The sequence below is a fragment of the Pseudonaja textilis genome, chromosome Z (genome assembly GCF_049901715.1).
Source record: "Pseudonaja textilis isolate UNSWEBS1 chromosome Z, rPseTex1.2, whole genome shotgun sequence".
NCBI classification, from domain to species: Eukaryota; Metazoa; Chordata; class Lepidosauria; order Squamata; family Elapidae; genus Pseudonaja; species Pseudonaja textilis.
This window is the reverse complement of record NC_142008.1, coordinates 30,313,946-30,340,339: the sequence shown is the minus strand read 5'-3', so window position 1 is coordinate 30,340,339 and position 26,394 is coordinate 30,313,946. Positions and strand designations below refer to the sequence as shown.

Below are 26,394 nucleotides of genomic sequence, written 5' to 3'. Positions count from 1 at the left end.
TTTCTCATTCAGTTGTTTTCTGAGAAGCCTCAGGTAATCTGCTGATTACCTTATTATTATAATTTATTAATAATAATATATTAATATATTATAATAATATTATTTAATAATATTAATATTATTTAATATTAATATTATTGTTAATAATAATATAATAATATATTATAATCTGCTGATTACCTGATTGACCAATGCTGCAATGTGGGCACCCCAGGTCAGGTCCTCTTTTAGGGTAACATCCAGAAACTTAAAACTGGCCACTTGCTCCACTCAGTCTCCATTGATAAGCAAAGGCTGGATGTCTGATCTGATCCTCTATAATCCACTATAAGCTCCTTGGTCTTATTGGTGTTGAGGACCAAGTTGTTGTCTCCACACCACAAAAGCATTATCAGCAAAGGTTATGATACTCGCAAGTGGGGATGTGACAAGATCTACTGTGTTTTTCACAAAATAAGGCCAGGCCTTATTTATTTATTTTTTTGAGCCCTGAAAAAACAGCTAGGCCATCTTTTCGGGGGTGACTTAATTTCCTCCCCCACCTAGAGTGGCCCATATGCACGTACCTCTTCATGAGGCAGTTTCTATTGGCCGATGAAAGCTCCCTGAAGGCAGAATCCCCAGCCGCTTTGGGGCAAGGCGTGGCTGCCCATGTCCTCTCGCCATTAGGCAGTGTCTTTCAGGCAATGGAAGCTCTCCAAAAGCAGTCACCAGCCACTTCGATCGGCCAATAGAAACAGCCTAGCGGCGAGGGGAGTGTGCATCTGTGCTCGCCCCGAGGCCACTTCTACCAGCTAATCGAAGTGGCTGGGGACTGTCCTTGGGGAGCTTCCATCGCCTGAAAGACACTGACTAATGGTGAGGGGACACGGGCAGCCACGCCTCGCCCCGAAGCGGCTGTGGACTCTGCCTTTGGGGAGCTTTCGTCGGCCGATAGAAGCGGCCTCGTGGCGAGGGGAGTGTGTGTGTGCGTTTGCCCCAAGGCCACTTCTACTGGCCGATCGAAGTGGCTGGTGACTGCCCTTGGGGAGCTTCCATCACCCGAAAGACACTGCCTAATGGCGAGGGGACATGGGTAGCCACGCCTTGCCCTGAAGCAGCTGGGGACTCTGCCTTCAAGGGAGCTTTTGTCAGCTGATAGAAGTGGCCTCGCGGCGAGGGGAGTGTGTGTGCGCGCTCGCCCTGAGGCCGCTTCTACTGGCCAATCGAAGTGTCTGGTGACTGCCCTTGGGGAGCTTCCATCACCTGAAAGACACTGCCTAATGGCGAGGCGACACGGGCAGCCATGCCTCGCCCTAAAGCGGCTGGGGACTCTGCCTTCAGGGAGCTTCTATCGGCTGATGTTCTATCAGTAGATCAGAGTATTCTAAGCCTAGGCTACCTGCAGGGCACTCCTAGTGGCAAGTTTTCTCCACACCCACTCCCGCCCTTCCCCCCCATTTCTCTTCACCTCATGTAGTTCTAACGAACGATGTGAGAAATGGCAGGGAAATGCATGGATTAAATAGGCCTAAATTTTGGGGGTGAGGCTTAATTTCACCTCATGCCTAGAAATCATGCTGGCCCTTCCTATTGGTAGAGGCCGTATTGCTGGAGAAACAAAGTATTAAAGGAGGGGGAACCTTCCACTGCTCCAGCCAATAATTTATTGAGTCCAGTGATTTGTTATAATTGTGGGGATGAAAGCAGTAATAGACATACTTGCATGAGGCTGCCCAGACCAGGAAGTCAGATCCAAGTGGCCCAGTGAAAGAGCCAATTGGATGCCCACCTACACCAGCTATATTTAGCTTTAAGAAAGGCAGATGACAGAAAAGGGCCCCAGAACTGACAAGTGAAGCCTCATCAAAGTTTTGCCACATAAACAATGGGAATATTTTATTCTGTGTCAGATCCTTACCCAGAAGAGACTGATGAAAGTCAGCAACGGGTACCATAAGCCAAGAAAAGCACATAAGATCAAGCAACAAGACATTGCACAAAAGCCTCCACAAGCCAAAGAGTGGTCCTGGCTGGCAAAGTCCCCAGAAAACTAATAGATTCTGCCCCCCATAGTGCTGGTGTGCAAGTGACATTATTGCACAGGCACTTCTATGACAGGCTCCTGAAACACTTGCACCTACAGAAGCTGGACAATTTGGAGATTTGGGGCACTGGAACTGAAAGATTTCCTTATAGCAGCTACTTCCCCATCCTGTTAATGTTTGGCCCACTGGTGGTGGGGCAATCCAAAACTGTTTACACCTTGGCCATTTATGTATTTGTTCCCCCAAAACAATCTGAAATTCCTGATTGTGGGGACGAATACCAATCTAGTCTGGTGACTGTTCATATCTCTTGTCCTGGAAAGTAACCCAGAGTCTGAGGGCATTCACCAGGCACTGTGGGCAGTGTACTAATGCATGGAACAAAAGCAACAGGCCCCTGCAGGAGTGGGAAAGCTCTAGAAGCTGGACTGGGTGAGGAGGGCATTGCAATCAAGGAGGTAGAGTATCGCAAGCATCCCTCAGGCTGAATGGGAAATAGCTGGGTCCTAGGGTATCTTCAAAACTGACCCCATTAGAGGAGATGTTGGACTGCACTTAATCCCTGAGGTGGTTTCCACATAGGCATTGGAGCGCACCCAACAGAGAAGGGGAGGGAGGGAGGGGCACAGTTTTCAAATTTTCTTGTTTTAGATGGCTATGAAAATGAACTTGTATAGGTGGAAAGAAGACTTTAGGGTCCTGTTCTCATCTGGCAAGAATGGGTGTGTTGTATGAAAAGTTGGTACTGGAGATACAAACTAAAATATTCCAATAGTTAAATGATGGTGCATCTAGATTTGTTTAAATTAGAATCTGGTAAGTTCTTTGAAGGAAGATTTTTTTTAATGGAATTCTGAAACAATAATACTTAGATACTATTGTTAGTATTCCTACTTGAACAAATATTCTTGGTCTAGGAAAGGTTTTTAAAAGTGCTTCTTGGATCAGGGACATTAATTTTCATGCCACTTTTAATGTGTCATTTACATTTTAATAAGGAACCCAGTTCAGTTCAGATCTATTATAGTGTAGGCATTTTACACCCATGAATTAATTTTGTCTTCATTTTCCAAAATGACTCTTCACATCATTTGAGAGCAACTTTTAATTAAATCTACCAGGTAGTGGCATCATTATTACACCTGAAAGATTCAAAAGAAGGTGAATGCTAGATGGCCACAATAGTGAATTCTGTCCACCCGCCTTTTGAAGGCTGATCACCTTTAAACTAATGAGAATGAAGAGTGGGACAATATAGGACAGATCTAATTAAGATAATGAACTAGAGATTATGAGCATCACTACAGTGTGTCTGAAGAATTTTAATGGAACAGGTTAGCAGAAGGTTAAGTGGACATTAAAATATATATTATTTAAATGCAGGCAGACAAAAATAAAATTTAATGTTTTAGAGCTAAATAATATAGAATTTAAAAAGCTCCAAGTTTAATACTTTTTACTTTTATAGAAAAATATTCATGACAATACATCAGCCAAATGGATATGCAAAATATAAAATGATACGATGTAGGAAACATCTGAACAAACTGATGGTATTCAGCCCAACTGAATTACCAAGAATTTTAGCAGCCATCAAATATGGGGCACGCTGTTCTTCAGGGATATTTCTTATGGCCCAGATAACTAAACCCCTTCTTCATTTTGGTCTTATTGGCTTGGGATTGAAAATAAGCAATCTTTATGCATGCTTGAATATGTATGAATACATATATATTTAATATGTATACTTATAAATAACAGAAAAAAATGGATGGTAGTTGTAATTTATAAATACAAACCTTTGGCAGCAGTAAGAAATTTCTTCTGCCCATCTGAGATATAACTTTTCTTCCTCTTTTTCCTCTATATCAAATAAACTTTTAAAATATACATTGTATTAACTATGCATGCATATATTCTATTGTTGGCAATGAAGATATATAGGCATATATATATATATTTATATGTATTTTTAAAAAGACACATTTTCACAGCTATTAAAAGGACACAAAGATGTATTTTTCTGGTTTGCCATTTCTTTCTGATCTGTTGTCTAGTTTCCCAATATAGCCTACAGTCCTCATGTCCCTTGATAGTTTTCATATATATACATGAATTATGTTTTTCAGAGGAGACTTGTAGTGGAGAAAACCCAAAGTAACTCAGTAACCAAGCCAAAAATTAGACATACTTTCTTTAGACTATGAAATTACCTGAGAGCAGGGGTGGGATTCTACCAGTTCAGACCAGTTCTATAGAACCAATTGTTACAATTCTGTGCAGTTTGGAGAACTGGCAAACCACGCCACTGGCTGGCCCCTCCCCTCCTGTCAGATTTCTGCTTTCTAGCTAATCTAAATTGCTGTTGTACTGCTTTGCCTTTGCCCAGGACGCTTCCCTGAGGCCCAGTCAGGGGTAGTATTCGGGGGCAGAAGAGGCCTGAGAGCAGAGCTGAACCTTCCTTAGAACTGAAGCTTCTATTTTTCAGTGCAGACTCAGGCAGCAGATTGCAGAAAGGTAGATCTGTGAGTGAATCTGTGATTCTGCAAGCAACTCAATCTGATTTGCCTGATATGGGGTAAAAGTTGCTCTATCTATATTCAATATTTACATAAATATTTACAATATTTACAAGCTATACCCACCCAGTCACATGACAACCAAGCCACACCCACAAATTAGGCCATGCCCACAGAACTGGTTGTTAAGAAATTTGAATCTCACTCCTGCCTGAGAGTGATTGTTAGAAGAGGCATCAGAGCAGAATCTTGGTTTCCTGGTTCAGATATACTTAAACTTGGGAAAATACAGTAGTTTTATATCTATCTTCTCACCATCTGGTTGGATATTAATAGTCAGATATTAATGAAATGTACCAAATGTAAGTGACTAGGAAAATGTGTAAAATAAGGAAGATGACCTTGGAGATATATAGGTTATAAGAGAACAAACATATTCAATCAATAACAGACAAAAAATATATTGAGAGCCAGACACTTCTCTGATTCACAGGAGCAGAAAAATAGGAAGGAGGTAGAATAACAATCTTATAACCAATGTTACATTTGCAATAACATCTGTTATTATAGTCACTTTCAGCAAAATAAGTTTTAACTTTCCTATGGACTTGATTTTCTGATCTGGTCTACCCTATAAAATGTATTTTCTCCAATTGGGAACTTTTATTAGATTTTATTTAGATTTAAGGTATTTTCCACTTTGGGAAAAAATAGTTCAATTTATGGGAATCCATCTGAACTAAATCTGTGAGTTTGTCTACCAATATCATTAATTCACAGTTGTAATAATACTATCAAAATAATCAAGGCAGACAGATGGGACTGAAAGAAATAATATTATGAATTGAATTGTATTCCATCATATATTCTAAAATTCATATATTATTATTCATCTATTCTATTCTAAAATTATGGAAATGGCATGAAAAAGCCAGAGTGGGCATTGATTAGTCAATTCTGTAGCAGTCATGCTGTAGCTACCAATGATTTTAGCTTGCGATCAAATTTTCTGTTATTCCCTGCCATATCTATCTATATTCAGAATTTGGTGAATGATGCTCTTTCAACATCTTCATTCAGAGGGAAATGCAATGTGTTTTTAAAAGTGATATTGCCATTTGACTACTATATTGTCTTGGGTGTTATAGACAATGATCTCCAGTATGTTCTTATATACTTTTTCAACATCTGAAAAACAATCTTGTTAAAATGAGTCAAAGTTTTAACACAACTAAACTACTGGGCTTTTTGGGGGGGGGATTGGGTGTGACACTCCAAAATATAGCAATTGTCATCTTATTTTGTAGAACCAAGTTTTAATTTTTCAATCATCCTGACACATAATAAATGATCTGGGGTTTTAGAAAGCTTCTGTAAAAAAATATGGAACATACTTCTATGGTATGTATATAGGATTGTTATCTAAAGTCCAGGATATTGTGTAATGCTTCTTTATTGGTTCATCTTAAAATAACTTGACAAAACTGCCAACAGGATTAAATGAATAAGTGAGGTGATACAGAATTGTTCAAGTTTTTTAATCCTGCTTTTACTATGTTTACAAATAACTTAAGGCAGTGAACATCCCCAATACTCCTTCCTTCTATTTTCCTCACAACAACCCTGTGAAGTGATGCCTAGCAGATTTTCATACCTAAGGCAGGACTAGACCTCACAGTTTTTTTGTTTCCAGCTTGGTGACTTAACCACTAGACCAAACTAAAATATTTAATATTGTAAGCTATATTCTGAATATTTAACATAGATGGATCTTGATTACATTGATATACATATTTAGAACTTTGGATGGAATATTGGGTTTAATTATGATCATAAGTTGAGAACTTTCAATAAATTGCCACCAAAACGTTACCAGAAGCAAATAAAAAAGTAAAATACTAGAAAAGAATATTCATCTTTGATTTAATTGCAAAACAACTAATTGAATCCAACCAGGAAGAGATGCAACAGTAATACAAGGCAAATTATTGTATGAATGTAATACAATACATACATTTTAACAATCTAATGATGTTTTGATCATTTTTGTGATCGCACATGATTACTTCCTCTGTAAGGAAAATTTCTATTGCCCTTTGCGTTTAGATTATGTTTATTATCTAATGATATTTATTTTAAAACAAACTAAAGCAAACTTCTCTAGGGAGAGGTTTGCCAAATCACTTTGAAGATATGTATTTGTGGCCAACCGCATGAAAGAAAAGTTGTTCAGGAAACTAGGTACGTCTGGAGATAAAGCGATGAGCTATGGTTCAGAAAGCTCTTGGTTTTCTACTTGCCTTTGGTGCCCTGTCTGGAGTAAGATGTACTTCATTTAGAGGGAAGGGGAAGAAGGAGAAGGCTTATCTATGGCTCTGAGCTGCAAAAATGCAGACAACCCTGAGATGGTAGCAAATGTATCTGCCATTTCATGGTTATCCAGTTTTTGCAACCCAAATAGGACAGCTTTATCTTGCAAACTTTTCTAATAATATAAATGTAATAGAGAGTTATAGTTCTGAGGCCATTGACAAAGTTTGTAATTATTTACCCTGAATGGTTAACGATGAATGCAGCAATGAACTAGTTTAATCAAAGCTCATAATACTAATTGCTTGAGCTCAAATACCAAGGGAGCTCCTAACTGGAATGAGTTTTGATGAACTCAGGCCTACAGTATTCCCGCGGACCCTTAATTCCACATTTTTGCACTAGAAACAAAGCAAAGTCAACTAATGATCGTTTGGGTCCTATATGCAGCTTAATATATGCTTTCCTTTCAAATATCTTTGAAGCAATTGCTCCTTTTTTGTGAGGTCAAGTAAAGATGTTGAGGAAAAAAACTCTTCAGAGAATTGGAGGAAAAAATTCTATTAACTAATGGATATTGGAATACTAATTCCATTCATAGCTGTGAAACTCAACAAAATATCCACTTTTCTAGCAAAATGAGAGCCATATCTTCCAGATTGTAATTTTACTTCCACTAACTGCAAACTAAGCAGATGAGTGAGCGAGTGGAAGTGTCTGGTGTAATAATTCAGGAACATGGTCCCCAGCAGACAATACTGATATTTGCTGTTCTCCATCTTTTCAGCAATAATAGACATCACACCAATCAGGATGAGTTTTGATAGAGGCTGGAAAGTATCCTTTAATACATTTGCTATATTAAAATTACTGGCACCAGTATTATACATGCTTTCTTTTTTTTAAAAAAAAATAAAGTTAATATCTTTAGAGCAGTGGTCACCAACCGCCACAGCCCACTGGTGGGCCGCAACATGTTGAGGCGAGGAGGTGGGGCAATCCTGCAGTCTCCTTAGCAAACCCATGTCGTGGCTGCTGCCTCCTGCTTCAGTGCATCAAAAAGACCGAGCAGCAGCTGAAAGAGTGCAGACCTCCTGAGCCGCAGGAAGTAGCTGCCCTCAGGTGAAGAGGGGGAGGCTTGACCCCCTCTTCCTCCTTGCCAGAAGCATTCACATGCTCAGCGGGGAGGCGGCTTGTCGGGGGCCAGAGGGGCGGTGAGCACTTTGCATGTGAGTGCTTCTGGTGAGGAGGAAGAGAAGCTCCAGTGGGGAGTGCAGGAGATTGCGCCCTCTCCTTGCAGGCCAGGAAACACCCGGGAAGGAGTCCGATGCCACGATCTCCCATACCCCTGCCCTCAGGAGCTTCTCTTCCTCCTCACCAGAAGTGCTCACACACTCAGCAGGAAAGAGGAGGCTTGTCAGGGGCCAGAGGGGCGGTGAGCGCTTTGCATGTGAGCACTTCTGGCGAGGAAAAAGAGAAGCTCCAGGGGTGGCGGGGGGGGGGTCGAGCCTCCCCCTTGCAACATCTTCCCAAGGACATTGCTGGCAGCCACTCAAGCTCCTTGATGCGCGGAGGCAAGAAGCAGGAGGTAACACCAGTTCAGAGGTTTCTTTCCCCCCCACTCCCACCCCCTCACAGGCCAGGCCTATGCCACGATCTCCTGTGTGTATGAGTCCATCTGCCACCAGTATCACCTGTTGCCGACAGCCATCTGGTCTTCAGCACGTGACTCATCAGCCCAGAGTGGAGGTTGCCCACTGTGCTGAGCTGTGCGTTCTCACACCCGCGCCCCGCCGTTCTTCCTGCCAAGGGGAAGCAACCCCTCTCAGCTTCGACTCTGGGTTTGTGACGGGTATGTCTTAACTGGGACCAGGATGATTTCATCTCACCTGCAAAACCATCAAATAGCAGCTGCTAGCTCCTTTCTCTACATGCCAAGTCTTACCACGGGAAAGAAAGCAGCTGGGGTATCAGTGTAACAACTCGATTAGTTCATAATCGCCCTACCTGAAGAATCTAAGGTGCTGGAGGAGGAGGAAGAGGAGGAGGAGGAGGAGGAGGAGGAGGCAGTAGTGGAGAAGGAAGCCAGGTGTTAAACACCCAGGGTGGGGGGAAACCTCCAGTGGGGGGAGGCTTTCAGCCTGGCCCTCTTTTCCTCCCCCAACTCCAGGCAGCCACACCTGGCAGAGGGAGAGGTTTCCTCTGACTTGGGAAAGATATGAAATGACAGACCAGATTTTTTGGGGGGGGGGTGTTCTGCTTTTCTTGTTATATTTTTTGTTATAATTAAATAAGCGCGCGCGCACACACACACACACATATATGTTTTCTTAAGTTTTCGCGGGTACTTACATGTATGGCATTCAGCTTTGTTTGGGTATTTTCCCATATATAAAAGTTTTAAATAGTATTTATATTTAATATAAAAATAAATTTTTATATTAAATAAATTTTATATTAAATATATTAATCTTTTTTTAAAAAAATCATATTGCTGGTCCTCAGGATTTAAAAGTATGAGTTTGTGGTCCTTGAGATCCAAAAGGTTGGCGACCCCTGCTTTAGATAATTCCACCCTTCTGATAATGAACCCATTGTCCTTCATTTTGGTATAAGAATATTTTATTGATATTCTATTTATACCAATGACCACTAGATACACTTACTTTGACACCTCCATTATTTGCACAATATATTAATCTTTGCATTAAGCATTGCAAAGTCAATGTATATCTTTCAATACCAGCTACAGCATGAAATAACAATGTACTTGGGAAATTAAGCACTTCAGTATAAGGTACAAACTAACTCACGATGCACAATTGTTATTAGTGAACATTCATGATTCAAATCATGAATGGCAATTACTAATATGGAAAGAATAGCGGAACAAAACTGAAAAAGCAACGCAGTTGGTGGAGGTCCTGCCTAAATGCTCATCAACAGCTAAGGAAACAAACTCTGAAACAGAGTTTATTCTATATATTTCAAATATCACTGTGATGTTGTTTTAGTTTGGTTCTATTTTATATCACACTTGAGTGTTCATTTGCTCATGCTAGTTCTAGATTATGAGAATGATGACTTCATTTGGAAAATATTAGGATAGAGAAGGCTGCAGTGACTTGCTATCTTTTAAGTAATGACAAACATTTACGACTGCCAGTAGCACTATGTTCTTCTTCACTAGAAAATCAGAAATTAGCAGCTTCATGCCACTTCCTGGGCTCTGTCACTTTTCACTCTGCTTGCAAGATCTGCCTTGCTGACAAACAGAACAAAATATTGATATTGTGTGGGCGGTTTGGCTTCTGGTTATCTCCATGTTTTTCCTTTATTTCCTTTTTGTGATAAGCCAATTAATTTAAAGCCTTAGTTGATATATTCTTATGAAATTGACAAGTGTGAATGTAGTTCAGTGTTGTGCGCCCCCCCCCAAATAATTTGTACAACTATTTTTCAAAAGTTACACAAGCATCTGTTTCAGCTTGACTATTGAGACAGAAATTCTTTATATTGCATCATGTAGAGTAGGACTGTCAAACTCCCGGGCCATGAGCCGGATGTGTCACGTGCTAGCCACACCCATAACCGGTTTAGCGAAGGGGGAAAAATCCCAGTACATCACATGACACTGGCATAATGATGTGAGTTTGACACCCCTGATGTAGAGCTTTTTCTAAAGAATATATTATATTCATTTTAATGATTTGAGATGCTTTTTGATACAGGATAAAAGACATTATTGTATTAACTGGAATTAACATATCCAGCAAGTCTGTCTATATACTACAGTCAATAGCGAAAATACTTTAAAGCCCTCATTTAATATTGGGTTGGGAATCTGTGGTCCTCCACATGCTACTTGACTCTAAGCCCATTAGATCAAAGTCTTTTATTTCTGCTTTTATGCTATTCCCTTTAAGGAACCTGAATAAGCAGCTGACCCTCCAAGGAGCCAGCAAAAGGAGTAGATTATGAGTTCCTTCAGTGAGCAAATGAACTTCCTCTACGCTTTCCAGAGCTGCATGACTACAAAAATGGAACTTTTATTTGGGTTGCATTGCAACTGACCTCAAAATAAATTGGCTTGGCTGTGAAAAATCAGTGGACACCATGGGATCATAGAGATCGAAAACTGCTTTTGAACTGGTGCACAGTCCTCATATAGAACTGCCAACACAATTTCTATAATGGTTTTAACATATTTTGTGTATCCTGCAGAATTGTAGTGGGTACAAAGAACCACCAGATGTCACTGTTGCTGCATACAAATTACATTTTACAGGCTTTGTGGTTAATTAAAACACAGAGAGCTTCCTACCTTGAATTTTATGTTTCACAAACTAATTTAAAACATACAAGGATTAAGATTCTACCAAATGCAAAAGGACATGTTTAAACTACTACTACTGCTGATGAATCAATATATATTTGTGTCCATTTATTATATGATGAAATTATTCAGATTAAATAATGAAATTCAGCCAACCTGCAAGCTGATAGTTTATAATAATTTATTTGGAAATGTCTATGAAGCGACTATAACTAAAATAATGGCCTAATACATGCATTGTATTGCACTTAATGGGATTGGGCTGCATAATATATAAACTGTACCCACTTTTCATTGATGTAAGAGAATATGCATAAATGCAAGCTGCCATGGGTCTTTGATAATACAAGAACAGATGAAAACAGAAGGATATATGATGTACGTGTGCTTTATGCCAAATGAAATTTATGTTATAGTATTTATATATATTTCTTTTTATATAGTCTGTTATAAGCACTCCAGTGGAAATGAATAATACAACCATGGAGCCATGTTCTTAGTGCAAGGATTTTCAATAGGTATGTTCCTGATAGTTTCAGATAAAGAATTAAATAGGAATCCATGAATTTGAGAAATAATCTTACATAATTTTTAATTATTAAGAATAAATTTAACTGAATTTGGATGATCTACTGTTGCTGAGATTATCTCTAGAAGAAGATAAATGAAAACAGCAGTTTTATGATAAAAGCAGTAAAATGAACGAACAAATTACACAAATTTTAAACAAAAAAAAATCCAGAGGAATTTAAAATTTGGTTAGATACATATCAATAGTACAAGTAGTCCTCGACTTACAACAGTTCATTTAGTGACCAAAGTTACAACGGCACTGAAAAAATGTGACATGACTATTTTTCAGAGTTACGACCTTTGCACAATATTTATGACCATTCCTGTGTCCCAAGGTCATGTAACCACCTTTTTTGTCCTTCTGACAAGCAAAGTCAATAGGGAAATCAGATTCACTTAACAATTCACTTACAAACCATAGTGATTCACTCAACTGTGGCAAGAAAGGTCATAAAGTGGGACAAAATTCTTTTAACAAATGTCTTACTTAACAACAGAAATTTTGGACTCACTTGTGGTCGTAAGTCAAGGACTACCTGTAAGGATTGCAGCAATCCAAAAACTCTACAAGCTTTTTAGTAAATAAAGATAAGGGCAAATTCAAATATTTGGAAGAAATTTTTATAATAAACATTCAGTTCAAATCAGGCATTTTTCTTCAGTTTCATGTTCCCAGCAGCCAATCTCAATGTTGAGAAACAGTACAAGTTTTTAGTTTTAAAAATGATTAGTCATCTCAAATCCTCAGATATTCGGACTTCTTCATAAAATAAAAAGAGAGAACCAGAAAGCAGTATGGAAAATTGTGTTCAGATAGTATCTGAAACTAATACATAAAAATTAACTCTATGCTATTTGTGCATATAGGCTGCAGTCACTCCATAGCTCAAGTTATTTTTAGACTTAGAGAGTTGTACAAAACTATAATTAAGGGAAAATGCCTTAATGATTGTTGTTTAGAATGAGCCCTGGGTGGCATCCATTTCCTGGCAGACTTAATAAGCCAGTGTTGCTTATTAAGATTGTTGGAAATCTATGAACGGAGGACATATTTGTAATACAGAAACAAATACAGCAGATTTATGTTGAATGTATTGACACAGATATGGTTTGATTCTTGCACTGAGTATAATGTAATTTTTCCTCTCTATTATATATAACAGATACCCTGTGTATAAAGCAATTTTTCACTTTTTTATTTTTCTTGTGGTACGAATCTAGTTATTGTGGTTTCTTCAACAAATCATATTTAAAACGTGGCTTAGCCTATATGCAAATACAGCTATGGCTTATTAGCTAAGTTACAAAAATTCTGCCTTTTCTATCCGTACTAGTTACAAACATTAGCTATATTTTTACTGGTTCTTCCAGATTGATTATTGGTATTTTGATAGTATCAAGATAGTATCCACACTGTCCAGTCACTTTTTGTGAGATGTCATATAAATGCAAGAAATAAGCAAATAACTGAAGTTCCACCAGCCACAGAAGAGAACTTGGGTTTTCTGGTGGACAGAGACTAATAAAACAATAATAAAGCTAAGAAAATATCTATGTTCTCATTTTCTTCCTCTTTTGAATTCTTCACTTCATCTTCAGAACATCTTGAGAATTCTAATTCCAGCACTTGGCCACTGATTGAAACATATTATAGATAATCTATAAAAAAAATGCTATTAAATCAATTTGAATTTGTATCCTCACTCTACCACTTAGAATATGGGCTTTGACATATCATTCAAGGGGGAAATTCTGGCCCGAGGACAAATAAGTTTACATGCCTCTAGTTTAAATCTTCTGTTATGCATTATTTCTGTGAAATTTGTAGAAAAGTGACACATTATTCTCTCTCCATATCTTTTGTTTCTGGATTAAATATTGAATACAGGAATACTTTATATGATGCCACATTTCTCATACAGAGTAGTAGATATAGCTTTCTAAAATATAGTCAAAATAGATCATCTGTCCTCTTTTTAAAGTTCAGAGAAGTAGAGAATGAGAAAAATCCAAGTCATTAAAGGAGAAAGTAATAAATATTCTACATGATGCACGAGACAACCCCTATTAGAGTTCAGATTCTTTTGTGGCAGGTGATCTCTGCACTTTAAAAGACAGAAATTGTCCTTGGAAATACGTAGCAGATTGATACACATTTTGAAGAAATGAAATTTTACCAGAGTCAGATTAAATTGCAGCCACTTTTCCCAATTCAGCAAAGGTGCACAAGATATCAAGCAATACTTGTACTTAGAAATTGATTTACAAAGACTATTTTCTATACCAATTGATTGTTTTTTAGAAGACAAACCATCATTTTTCTTCTTTAAGCGAGTATATTCCTTGACAGATAGAGAGTGCAGCTGTCAGCAGATAAGAGACTTCCAAATTGATACTTAGCAACCCACCAAATAACTTCCTGTCTTGAGACAGAAGTAAAAGGATATTTTTACCAAATAGCACAATTAGTCATAATACATGGCTACATAGATTTTGTGGTTGTCAGCCTACTTAAAAATTTTGATCAATCATATTCTTTTAACTAGTTAGAATAAAAGTGCATATTATTAAAAATATATATTGGGGAAAAAACTTCCAATATATGTTAATACAAACATTGTTTTAGAAGTCTGTATTATTTTTAATATCTATCATTTCCTGTACTAAACAATTCCATACTCAAAAATGGAGAAATATGCTTTTGACTTAGACTCCTAATGCTTAACATTTGATTTTCCTACTTAAAATATAGAACATAAACAATTTTTATGAAAAGCATACAAAAACAGATAAAATTAATAGTTCTACACTTAACCAAAAATTGTAAATATAAACTCTTATTATTGGGCCATAGTTATTTAAATCAATCAAGTCACCTGTGATTTGAAATCCAATTGATTTTCCAATTTTGCTCTAGTTATATTCTCTAAAATTGCTGCAAATACTGAATCATTGATCCTAGGGGAAATACAGAATGCTTGTTCACAGGAGGAAAACTAAAACAAGAAAGTAGAGCGTCATCTTGTCTGACCTTCAGCTGGAATGTGCATGTCAGCCTACTCAAATTCACCACTAATTAACTCGGAATGATGGCATTGGGCATGTCTACAAATGTGCATGAAAGCAGCACCATGTTAATTTGGGGGTGATATATAAATTTTAATAAGAAAGAAAATTTGCAATCTGAGAATAATGAGCATTGACTTTATATTCTTTTTTTTTTAAACAAATTTTATTAATTTTCAAAGACAATACACAAACAAACAAAACATAAAACATAAAAACATAAAACATCTTTTCTGAAAGCTGCTTGATCCCGGGTTACGTCTCTTCATACAGACACAAATTCAAATTCATGTTCATTTTATATACCATTCCATATCTTATTACCATTTTCCATTTTCTATATAGCTTCTCACCTCTTTTAACTTTCTTAGTTTTATTTTATTTATCTCATCTCAGTTCAGATCATTATGCTTATTATTCTTTGTCTGTTCTGTTTCCAGCTATCTATTTATCTTTTCTCTTTAAACAAAATTTCTCCTGTACCCTAATTGGAGTGTGACGCCTTTAACTCTTTCCCCTAAATTTATAACACTTAGTATGGTACATAACTTCCATTGGGATTCTGTTTAGTACATTCTTAAGTTACACATTATATTTTTTTAAAAAATAAAAATTTATAAATATATAATTAAAACAACTATCCATGCCAATTCAAATCTATCATTAATATTAATATTCATTTAAATCTTAAACATTTTACACATTACTTTTCAATTGAATATCATACTTTTATGGGAAGACTTATACTTTCCATAGTTATTCCCCCCCACTTCACATCACTTATATTTTAAATCATTGTATCATTAAAATGTTCCCATTTCCTCCTATTTCAATTTTCTCCTTTATTTCATTGCCTTCCTTTTATTCACAAAAATTTCACTGTTACACTGAATATTTTATCCCATTTTTTATCACATGTTGTTTCCAATTTTCTAACATTATTTCTAAGTACAAATATAATAATACAATCTTATGTACCTTTGCAGAATCCCCTTTTCAATTAAATTTTACCCATTATCTCTAAATAAATCTTGTTTCTTTACATCTTGCTCCACACCATTGAAGCTTCTCATCCCTTCCTTCCTCCCTTGCTTCTTCTTCTCCCTGCCCTTGTCTCTCCACCTCCCTTTTCTTCTTCTGCATTCCCCCTTTCTGTTGTTTTCTAACATTATATCCACTTTTCACCTTATTTTTCCCTTTTTTGGTTGTTTTTTTAAATCTTAAAGTCCCCTTTTTCTTTTCCTCTTTCTCCCTTTCTTCCCCAAATACAGTTACTTGTTCATCAAAGATGGCTTCTTTTTTATCCCAATCATCTTGTTGCGTAGTCAGTTTCTCATAGGTGCAAATCGCCATTTCTAAGAATTGAAAAAGTGTGCCAAGAGAGTCTTTCCCTTCTTGTTCTTCTTTATATTTTTTGAATTCAATTTTCAATTCATCCACAAGTGATGCCATTGTAGAAAGAAAAAAAAAATTCCAAAACAACCACCCAAGTGTTTTTAGTCCTTCAAAGATAATTTCCAAAAGTCCCAAAGTCACCAAACAGTCCAAATAAGCTGTTTCTTTTAGCACTTTCTTATTTCTTCACTTTCTCTTTCTGGGGTTACTGTTTAGTTGCAAAGTTCCAGTTAAAATGTATCTTTTAGAAGTCTTGTTAGTATTTAATGATTCTTTAAAAATTCTAGGCAATCTCCTCCTTACTTCCAAATCCTGCTCCAATTCTTTTCCTCTCCCTTCCCACTTACAGCAAAAAATTTTTTTTAAATGTTCAGAAATCCTTATTATCCCTTTGGCATTTAATTATCCAGTTTACATATTGATGCCAAAGTGGGTTTTTCCAATTTCTCATGTATTTCTGTTCACTGTCACCATTAGGAAGGAGAGTAAAAAAAAAATAACTTTCCCTTTTAACTTCCATTTGCCACTTGTAAATCTCTGGGAACGATGTATCTTGCACAGATTTTAAGTTCCAGTATACCTTCGTTGTTGTTTTGTCCCGGTCAGCAAAAAAACTTTCACTTCTTCTTAACTCCGCCTGCACTTTCTTTTCCGGCTGAGCGCTTCTTTGTGGTGGCCATTTCTGACCGCCGCTCTACCACCTTCAGAAAAGGGGGTTTAGCCGGCATAGGAAGAGAGGTGCGATTTCTCTCAACCCTGTCAGATCACCCCTGTCTTCACCACCTTCTAAGGAGGTGGCTAGCCCTGAAGCCAGATGGCTCAGGGCACTCCAGCGGCGAGCGCAGGCAGAAACTGCGCACGATAGCGGATTTCTGCCTGCCCCAAAGCGCTGCAAACCGGAACTCCATTTTATATTCTTGTTATTTGGTTTCCATAGAACAAAACAATTAAGCATGTCAAAGATAATAAATAAGTCTAGGTTATTTAGAGACTGCTACCCCACAGATAAATTCTCTAGAAAACTGGCTCTTAAAATACTAAAACCCACACCCAAACCAAACCCAAACCAAAGCAAGCATCTATTTGAAACACAATTGTTAATATTTATGAACTTTAGAAGTCTAATACTTAACAGGTTGAGTTGATATAGTTAAGGAATAATTAACGTTGGTATAGAAATGCTCAGATTGATTGCCACCCAGAGTTTGGTATAAGTTCAAACCACAAAGTTTATTCCAACAAGTTTATCCCAAACTTTAATAGATATTATACAATTATACTTGCACTCACAAGAAGCATGGGATAGATTTATTATCAGTATGCTAATGATACTCAATTTTGTCTCTCCCATCTTCACATTGAAGCACTGTTGTAAATATTCTGTTCCAGTGTCTGGACGCTACTGTGATTTGGCATAATTTTTTAAAAGAAAAGGTTTTGATTCAATCTTAACAAATCTAAATGATTGTGAGCCTCCTTATCCCAGAACCAGAATATTTCCATCTTTTGCCATGTGTTGCATTTTCTTATTCTGTGCAACTCTTTGATTCACAGCTTCCGCTTGAAGAGCAGATGACACCCATGGCCAGGAGGAATTTTTCACAATTCTATCAAATGTACCTTTACCTGCACTGGGAAGAACTGTTCATGGTCATCAGTTATGTCAGTTAGACTATCACAATGTGCTCCACATTGGGCTTTTCACAAAGGCCATCTAGAAGCTGCAAGTGGACCAGAATGCAGAGACATGGTAATTATGGGCATGCCTCAATATACTCACTTCTAGTTTGCTAATTGCACTGGCTCTCAGTAGGCTTCTCAATGCAATTCAAGGTGCTGATTATCACTTATAAAGTCTAGAGGAATTAATATGTACAAAAAGAAAAACATTAGCTCACCTGATCTGGGCTGTTAGATGGAGAAAAAACAATATCACTCTAGAAGTGATCATATTCAGCCAGGTATGCATTAATGATAAACTCTAGTGTCCTAAAAGAAATATATATTCATACAAAGATTAAGTAAAATGAACTAAAACATATTTATATTGTATTACAAACATATTTATATTGTATTAATCTAGGCCCAGCATTTGGCCTAGAAGTAGAGCTGTTGCCTCACAATCAAGAGGCTGTGAGTTTGATCCTAAGTAGATAGAATAGAAGATAGAATTCTTTATTGGCAAAGTGTGGTTGGAAACACAAGGAATTTGTCTTGGTGTGAATACTCTCAGTGTACATAAAAGAAAAGATACATTCGTCAAGAGTCAAGAATCATAAGGTACAATACTTAATGATAATCATAGGGTACAATAATCAAATCATACTAGGAAATAGTCAATATAGATCGTAAGGATACAAGCAACAAAGTTACAGTCATAATCACAAGTGGAAGGGAATGGGTGATAAGGAGTGATGAGAAGATTAATAGTAATAATAGTGCAGACTCATAATAGTTGAACAGTGTTGAGGGAATTATTTGTTTAAAAATGTGTTCCCTGCCTAATATTTGGAATAGACTATCCTGCTTGAGCAGGAGGTGGACCAGATGACCTCCAAAGTCCTTTCCAATTCTGTTATTCTATGTTATTCTAAGTTCATTAACAAGGGATTCTGATAAAATTATGAGCCGATTAAGAACTAAGAATCAAAGAGACCAGGTACTTGCTGTAGTTAGGTCCGAAAAATGATATAGCTTTTTATAAAATTAGATCTATATAGATTATAATTAAACCAACATTATAATTTCATATTCCTCAGTACTACACATCTCTATAGAAATGACCAAATGGAAGCAGTGACTTTTAACTTGGTTTGAATTTATTGATGGGATCCATGTTACTGGCGTTTTGTCAGCATCTTTCTAAAGAAAGTTCCATTGTATATTGGGCAATTGATCTATAGCAAAAAATACTCATTGTGACACTCTCATGGATTCTAGATTAACTGAGATTTAAGAGACAAAAGCACTGGTTCCTTTATATCTCCTTATAAGGGAAGAGATATTTGTTGGGGAGATGTTTAGTTTGTAAAAACAAACATAGTTTCTGAATGCTTCCAAAATTGTATTTATTTGCTATTTCAATACTATTATATACTTACTATTACAATACATTATGGCAATGTTTATATTATATTATATACTATATTATTACTATTCAATTTATTATAACCTATATGATTTTCTATTATTATTATCTATATTCTATACTACACACTATTACAGAGAGCCAGATTAGTGTAGTAGTTTAGTCTAGAAACTGGAAGATTATTAGTTCTAGAATCTAGATCTATCTTGAATACAAAGCCAACAGGGTGACCTTTTGTCTCTCAGTCCAAGGAAGGAGACAATGGCAAGCCACTTTCAAAAAACATTTCCAAGAAAATTGCAGAGATTGTCCAGGCAGTTTCCAAGAATCAAGGTATCTCCAAGAACTGGACATGATTAAACAAACAAAAATCTCTACTATACACTATTACTACTATGCATCAACATTTCTTTCTTAACTCTCAAATCCCATCCCTCTCTTCTTTTTCCTGTTAATGGCCAGCATGTGGAGCTCTTGCATTTTTTACATTATCCTTTGTCTTGCTATGCCACTGTGCTTTATTTTCCTGCCTTTTGGACCATCTGCTACTTCTGAAGAAAAAAATACCTTTTATTCTATTATTATATATTGTTTGCTGGTGGCTCCAAAGTCCTCTCACACCTGTTTCAAGGTTGCAGCTTTATTGATCATTTTGCAGTGCTGATAGTGGGGAAAAAACTTTCCACTTTTAATCCAGTGTAACTCTACTGTTTCATTACGCAGATATTATTCTTAAAATATTTCTTTTGGAACTGGCCTCAGAACTTGGGCAAACCAGTTTGATTACAGGTAGCTATATGTAAATACACACACATGGGGGGGGGGAGGGAGAGAGAGTGAAGGCCACACTTACATTTTCAATGACATGCTCTGATCCAGATTCTCCTCACCCTCCCAAAAAGTCTAGGTCTAGGAAAAAGAAGTAGGTGACTGTAAATACTAAAGTTAACTATTTTTAAATGAGTTTTTCAAATTGTTCTGTATATAACATTTTTCTTTCAGTCCTTTGGAAGTTGAAGCATTCTATTATTCTCCTTTTCCTTATCCTAGAACAGGGGTGTCAAACTCAAGGCTCACAGGCCAGATCCAGCCCGCAGAGTGCTTAAATCCTGCCCATGGAGCCAGCCTGGAAATATCAAAAGACTGGCCTGCAGTGCCTCTAGTGGCTAAAATGGATCGCATGCACCCCCGCACCTCATTTTCACCCTCCATGGCCTCCTGCAGCACTCTGCCTGCTGAAACTGGGTTGAAACCAGAATCAAAACTGGACCCAATACAGGCTAGAAAATGGATCAAAAATGGCCAAAAAATGGGCCGAAAAATGGGTCAAAACCAGGCTGAAAAACAGGCCCCAAACTTCCTAAATAACAGCCCAAAAATGGGCCATGCCGCCCATTTTGGCCAGTAGTGCATTGCAGAAGGCCATGGAGAGCGAAAACGAGGTGTGGAGGGGGAACTCATACTGACCCCCCACATCCCATTTTGGCCGGCAGGGTGCTGCAGGAGGCATCCATCCTGCTGCACTCTGCCCCCCACCCCACCACCAGCCCACAGAGGAGAATTATCCAGCCCTTGAAGAAATCCAGTTTGATACCCCTGTCCTAGAACAAAAAAAACCTCAGTAGATGTGAACTCAGCATAAAGTAATATATCTGTTTTGAGGAAATTCTGAGTTTGGACTTGTCTAGAAAGTGAATATCTGTTCAGAAGAACTAGAAAGAACTATTTTTCTCTAGTTTTCTCAAGTCTTAAAACTTGTTATCTGAGTGTAGAATTGATATGGCCTAGGAAAAAAGCCCAGAGCAGACGTTTTAAGTATCTCTAATCAACAATATCTTCCATCCGAATTGTATATTTAAATAATTTTATATTGAATATTACCCTGGTATTGAACACAGGTATATTATTTTCCTCTTAAATGAAATATATAATTGCTTTGGATAATTGCAATTGGATTGCTAAAACAAAATAGGAATCTCTTGCTTTCTTTATGATCTATAAATATAAAAAGCAAATAAGATTAAAAGTATTGTGTTTCCTACCAAAATACTATTATCACAGCAAGAACAATTCAGAACAAATGCCATGCAACTTTAGGCAATAGTTCCATCATCACCACAAAACATTTTTCCTGTTAATGCTTGATGATAGTGACTTATTTTCACATATACCACTGATTCAGTAGTTTGGTGAAAACAGTTTTCAGATCAATTTTAGTTTCCCTTGAAGCAAACAGGAGTAGAGAAAAAGAATGATCCTGAATTGTGTGCTTATTATCTTGTTATATCAGAATCAACATATTAATCAATAACTATATTTTAAATATTCTATTTTAAATGGTAATTTAAAAATACCGTTAAGACAATATAGTATCTGCTAAGCACAATATTTTTTTTAAAATTGCTTTCTGCTTAAGGTTTACATTACTATTCAGACAAAATAAAGTAATTGTAACTAGGAATTTTTGAGGAATAAAGGAATCAAATCTTATTCTTTGCTATCATGCTAATTCATAGTGATGATACATCCTATATGTAGAAGATACAATGATATTAAAAACATTAAATGTGGAAATTGCTTATATGAAATTGCTTACAAAATTACTCAACTATTATCTTGATTGAGTTCTGAATCTGATTATGTGCCATCAAACACTTAAGGATCTTTTAGTTTTTTTCCAGAACAAGAATTCTAATTTTACTAGGCTAATTTAAATGGTTATATGATTTTTTTAAAGAATCACATACAGGAGAGGGAAGCATATATTAAAATAAATGACAGGGGCCTACAAATTATTCCAGTTTAATAGAAAGAATAACCTTAGTGTATACAATTAAGACTTTTATAATACAAACACATGTAATTGGATTTCAATTCAGGGTCAAACAAAAACATAGTAACTACATTTTTATTATTAATTGCACATATATTACTTATCAAAACTATGAAAAACGAAATATAAAGTTTGTGTTGTCCAAGGAGATGCTAAAACGTGGAAGTTCTCACAGCAATAGCAAAGGATATAAAATTAAGATAAAATACAATATTTTATCGCTGCAAGGTCTTGCCACAATGAGAGTCAGAAGTGGAAAATTCAATCTAGCAGATCGACTCATATATTTCCAGTTACACGCAACTGTGCTTTAAGCCATTAAAAAAAAGGTTCAAAAACGTGTATGTTCGCGTTACTTTAATAGAAGTTGGTTAAAGGACAAACTTTTGTGTAACTTGCTTTAACTCACACCACTGGAATCCGTTTCCTTCCTCACTCCCCCACAACTCAAACCAGAAACAACAGAATTACAAAATCCGTTTTGACGCCGCAATTCTGCTTCTTACAGAAAAGAAGAAAACCCCTTTTCCATGGCCGAATTCTTATCCTTTAACGGGGGAATGGGGGGAGGAGTAGAATGGGAAAATATGCTGAATCTGAATTCATTGGCAATCATAGAAAGCACTTCACCTGCTTATTGCTACAGTCGTGATGTCGATGGCAAAGGAAGGAAGGAAGGAAAACGCCGTTCTCTTATTTAAGGCTTTTAAAGATTTTTAAAATATCTTTAAGGTTATGCAGAACGGGGGCGGGGGCGATGGGGTGTTCCAAGCGCCAATGTCACCCCGCCGCCTGCTGCTCTGAGGGCACAGAAAGAACAAAAGCAGGAAGCCCGGCCGCGCCAGGCAACCCTGAGCTGCGGGAGGAAGGGAAGCCCCGCTCGCGCGCCTGAGTCAGGGCGGAGAACGTCCCTCAAGCCCGCTCGCCTCCCGAAGGCAAAAAGTAAAAGGGCCTTTGGTGGCGGCGGCGGCGGCCAAAGCTCCGCCCCACTTTGCTCAAGGCCGTTCTCCTGTCAGGCGGAGGCTTTGTGACGCTCCCCGCGCTGGAACACCTGGAGCCACCGCGGTGGCCAGCGAGTGACGCGACGACACTCAACGGGAGGGAAATCTGTGGCGTCCCGGCAGTGGGCTCTCAGAGGAAGGCAAGGGGCGATCGAGCGACATGAGGGCACCCCGGTGAGGAGGAGCCACCGTGTCGGAGCGGGTCGCGCGCAACCGCCACGGCTTATCCTCTTCCCCGCAGAACCGCGGACGAGGTAGGTGGTCCGCACGGGAGAAGCTCTGGCCCAGGCCCTGCTCAGGTTCAGCCTCGGTCCCCGCGGCTGGAAAAACAGGTTCTTCCTGAGGCAGCGGTTACGGTTGTCGCCACCGCCGCAGGGCGGGGCTGCGCATGCTGGTCAGGAGCCACCTAAATAATAACCCCTGCCGCCTCAGCAGCGATAGTGGGGGTGGGGGTGGAGGAATACCTGGCTTCTTTCTCTCCGGTGGAGGAGAAGGGAGAAGAAAGAGGACAGGTGAACTGCTCTGGTGAGAAAGGGAGAGGATGGGGAAGAGAGAAAGGGAGAGGATGGGGTGGATGAAGAGCTTGTAATTCGGAGAGAGCAAAATGAGACCCGAGCCCCAGTTTCTCCTCATCTGGGGAATAATGTGCTTCCAAAATGGCACCTCTTCCCTTTGCCTGCTCATTTCCCCAGACTCATCATTTCAAGATATATTATCCCAGCAGGTGCAGACCCCCCACCACCACTCCCGACGGGGAGGGGGATGAGAAAGGCCATTAGCTGCGTGATTTCCTGTAGTTAACTTGAACTGCTTCTGTCCACATGGCTTTTTTACTGTATATACCGGCTGCTTTTAAGAACTAATAAAAATTGAATCCTCCTCTAGGGAGTGTACTGTTTTGAATTGAAAAGTCAAGATGAGCAGCTGTTGCGTCTGGCTGGAAAATAGCAGGCTATTTTTTGTGATTTGGTTTGGGGGTGGTGGACCTTAACAAAATGATTAATTACAGCACTTTGTCCTATCTTTCTCCCAGGGTCCTGTGAAGCAGTGATTTGCCCAAAGCTGAGCAGAGGCTTGCAGTCAATTTCAGGTACAGCTAGTTGGGGCATTCTAGAAATTGATGTGTTTAAAGAAAACTCAAGTCAAAGCAGTAATTTTTTGCTGTCCTCAGTACTGTAGAATCTAATGAACTGGGATGTCCACTGATTTTGTGTAAGAAGTATAAGCAATTTAATGACTGAGAAAGCTGCATATAGGCACATCTCCTGATACAGAGCTGTCCAGACTTGGACAACTGCATCAGTTTTTGAACATTATTCTCATTACGTCTGTCAAATAGGAAACTGCCAAGTATAAAATCCATTGCTAAGGTAGGTGCTCATGTAGGTGTGTGCTGTTGATCTACAGTTGATAGTTCAGTATATAAACTGGAATGAAACAGCATAATTGTTGAAGTGGGATTATCAGATGAAATATAGGACAGACTGGGCAGCAGGTCATCCCAAAGATCTTGTCACTTTAATTTTTCTTAAGTATAGGTAGTCCTTGATTTACAGTGGTTCATTTAGTGACCATTCAAAGTTGCAATGACACTGAAAATGTCCATTTTTACACTTATGACCATTGCAGCATTCCCACAGTCATGTGATCAAAATCTAGACGCTTGGCAACTAGCTTCTATTTAGGATGGTTGTTGTATCCTGGGGTCATGTAATCACTTTTTGCAACCTTCTAACAAGCAAAGTCAGCAGGGAAGTGTTTCACTAGCTTAACAGCTGCAGTAATTCATTTAACAACTATGGCAACAAAGATCATAAAATGGGGCAAAATTGACTTAACAAATGTCTCAGCAACAGAAATTTTGGCCTCAATTGTGATTGTAAGTTGAGGACTACCCATATTGATGGAAGACTTAAATTATAGTGTGTATAGGCAAAAAAGCAAAAAAAATATTCTATTGATCCTGCCTCATCTCTCCCCTCGTCTCATTTCAGAGATTTTGGAAGTTGAGCCCATATAATTCATACTAACAGAACGCTCCTCTTTTAAAGCTGAGCTCACATGCAAGACCTGTGTTTAAATTATGGAGAACTTGGCTACTTTGTACATGAATGTTCTGCCAAGCACCTGCCTTTCCAAATATCAGCTAGGTTGAGGAAGTAGGAACTTTGAAAGAACTGCCTGAAAAGCTTTAGCTCTCGTGTATCAGAAAATAAAATGGTTCCAGCTATAAAGTCTCTGAGTTTAGAATACTCAGAAATTAGGTGCTGCCTAGATGTTCAATATAATACACTATCACTGAGTCATTCTTGTTATGTTACAGATTCAGAAAATCTAAAAAAAACATACCATAACTATAGGCATTTACCAACAACTTCACTGAAACTTCCATTGTACTCAAATATATCTTCTTGTTGGTCCTCCAATAAATCACTAACTATTAGTGGGAATTATTTGTGGTTTATTCTAAAGCTCACAACCCATTCCTATATGCTTTGATCATTTTGTAATCCCTATTAACAATAATCAAGAATCCCTTTAACTTTGCTTAATTCCTGCATTACATTTTCTATAGAATAAGAAATAAATTGGTGTTAGACGCAGCATGCTCATATTCATTGAGACTAGGAGGACCTAGTCTTTGATTTACATGTTCTCAGTTCACCATCTTCATCTGTAATTCCCTCCTAACTTGCCTGTCAAAAGATGTTGTTGATGTGTTTAGAAAGGGTGAGGGTCTGCATCAATTTTTTGACACTCAGTATTATTTCCACAAAACGCTACTACCATTATCAAAGTAAACTTTGCTTTTAAAAGATTTATCAATGCAAATTTACAAAAAGATTTTACTTGACTCTTCCTCAGCAAATGTTTGAATAGAAAATATATATTGTAAAATAGTCCACTGGGGTGGATCACTAGAGAGAAATGAAATAAATAGTGGTCACATGACAAAACTATTGCATCAGTAATAACCAAGAAATAATGTATGGTATTGAGGAATGGATATTCCTACACTGAAGATGAAGAAATGAAGATGTTAATGCTCCAGAGCAGTGGGGAGATCTCTCTTTTCTAAATGGAGTTAATCTAGTAGGAACTGTTATGCAGATAGAGGTGCTTCTACAGAGTTGGAAGGGACCTTGGAGGTGTTCTAGTCCAACCCGCAAGTCAAGCAGAAACTCTTTATTATTTCAGACAAATGGTTGCCCATTCTCTTCTTGTCCAATCTCTCCTGCAGGGAAA

At 37.9% G+C, this 26,394-nt stretch overlaps 1 protein-coding gene and 1 long non-coding RNA gene across 27 annotated transcripts in view; one reads left to right on the top strand and one right to left on the bottom strand.

Moving 5' to 3' along the window:
- Positions 1 to 23,056, bottom strand: part of LOC148123957 (uncharacterized) — a 64,626-nt gene extending 41,570 nt beyond the window's left edge. The window contains exons 1-3 of the long non-coding RNA XR_015740401.1: positions 22,778 to 23,056; positions 20,168 to 20,223; positions 18,125 to 18,215 (exon numbers count right to left, since the gene is read on the bottom strand). This is a non-coding gene — a long non-coding RNA (uncharacterized LOC148123957). The remainder of the gene's footprint in view (positions 1 to 18,124; positions 18,216 to 20,167; positions 20,224 to 22,777) is intronic.
- A 144-nt stretch (positions 23,057 to 23,200) lies between these two features.
- Positions 23,201 to 26,394, top strand: part of ICA1 (islet cell autoantigen 1) — a 52,331-nt gene continuing 49,137 nt past the window's right edge. For 17 of the 26 annotated variants that reach the window (XM_087918157.1, XM_087918153.1, XM_087918143.1 and 14 more), the window contains exons 1-2: positions 23,201 to 23,402; positions 24,182 to 24,238. The gene's annotated coding sequence lies outside the window, so the exon portion shown is untranslated. Of the gene's footprint in view, positions 23,403 to 23,522; positions 23,674 to 24,181; positions 24,239 to 26,394 lie in introns of those variants that run through there. The other 9 variants (XM_087918150.1, XM_087918142.1, XM_087918140.1 and 6 more) reach the window with 4 other exon arrangements.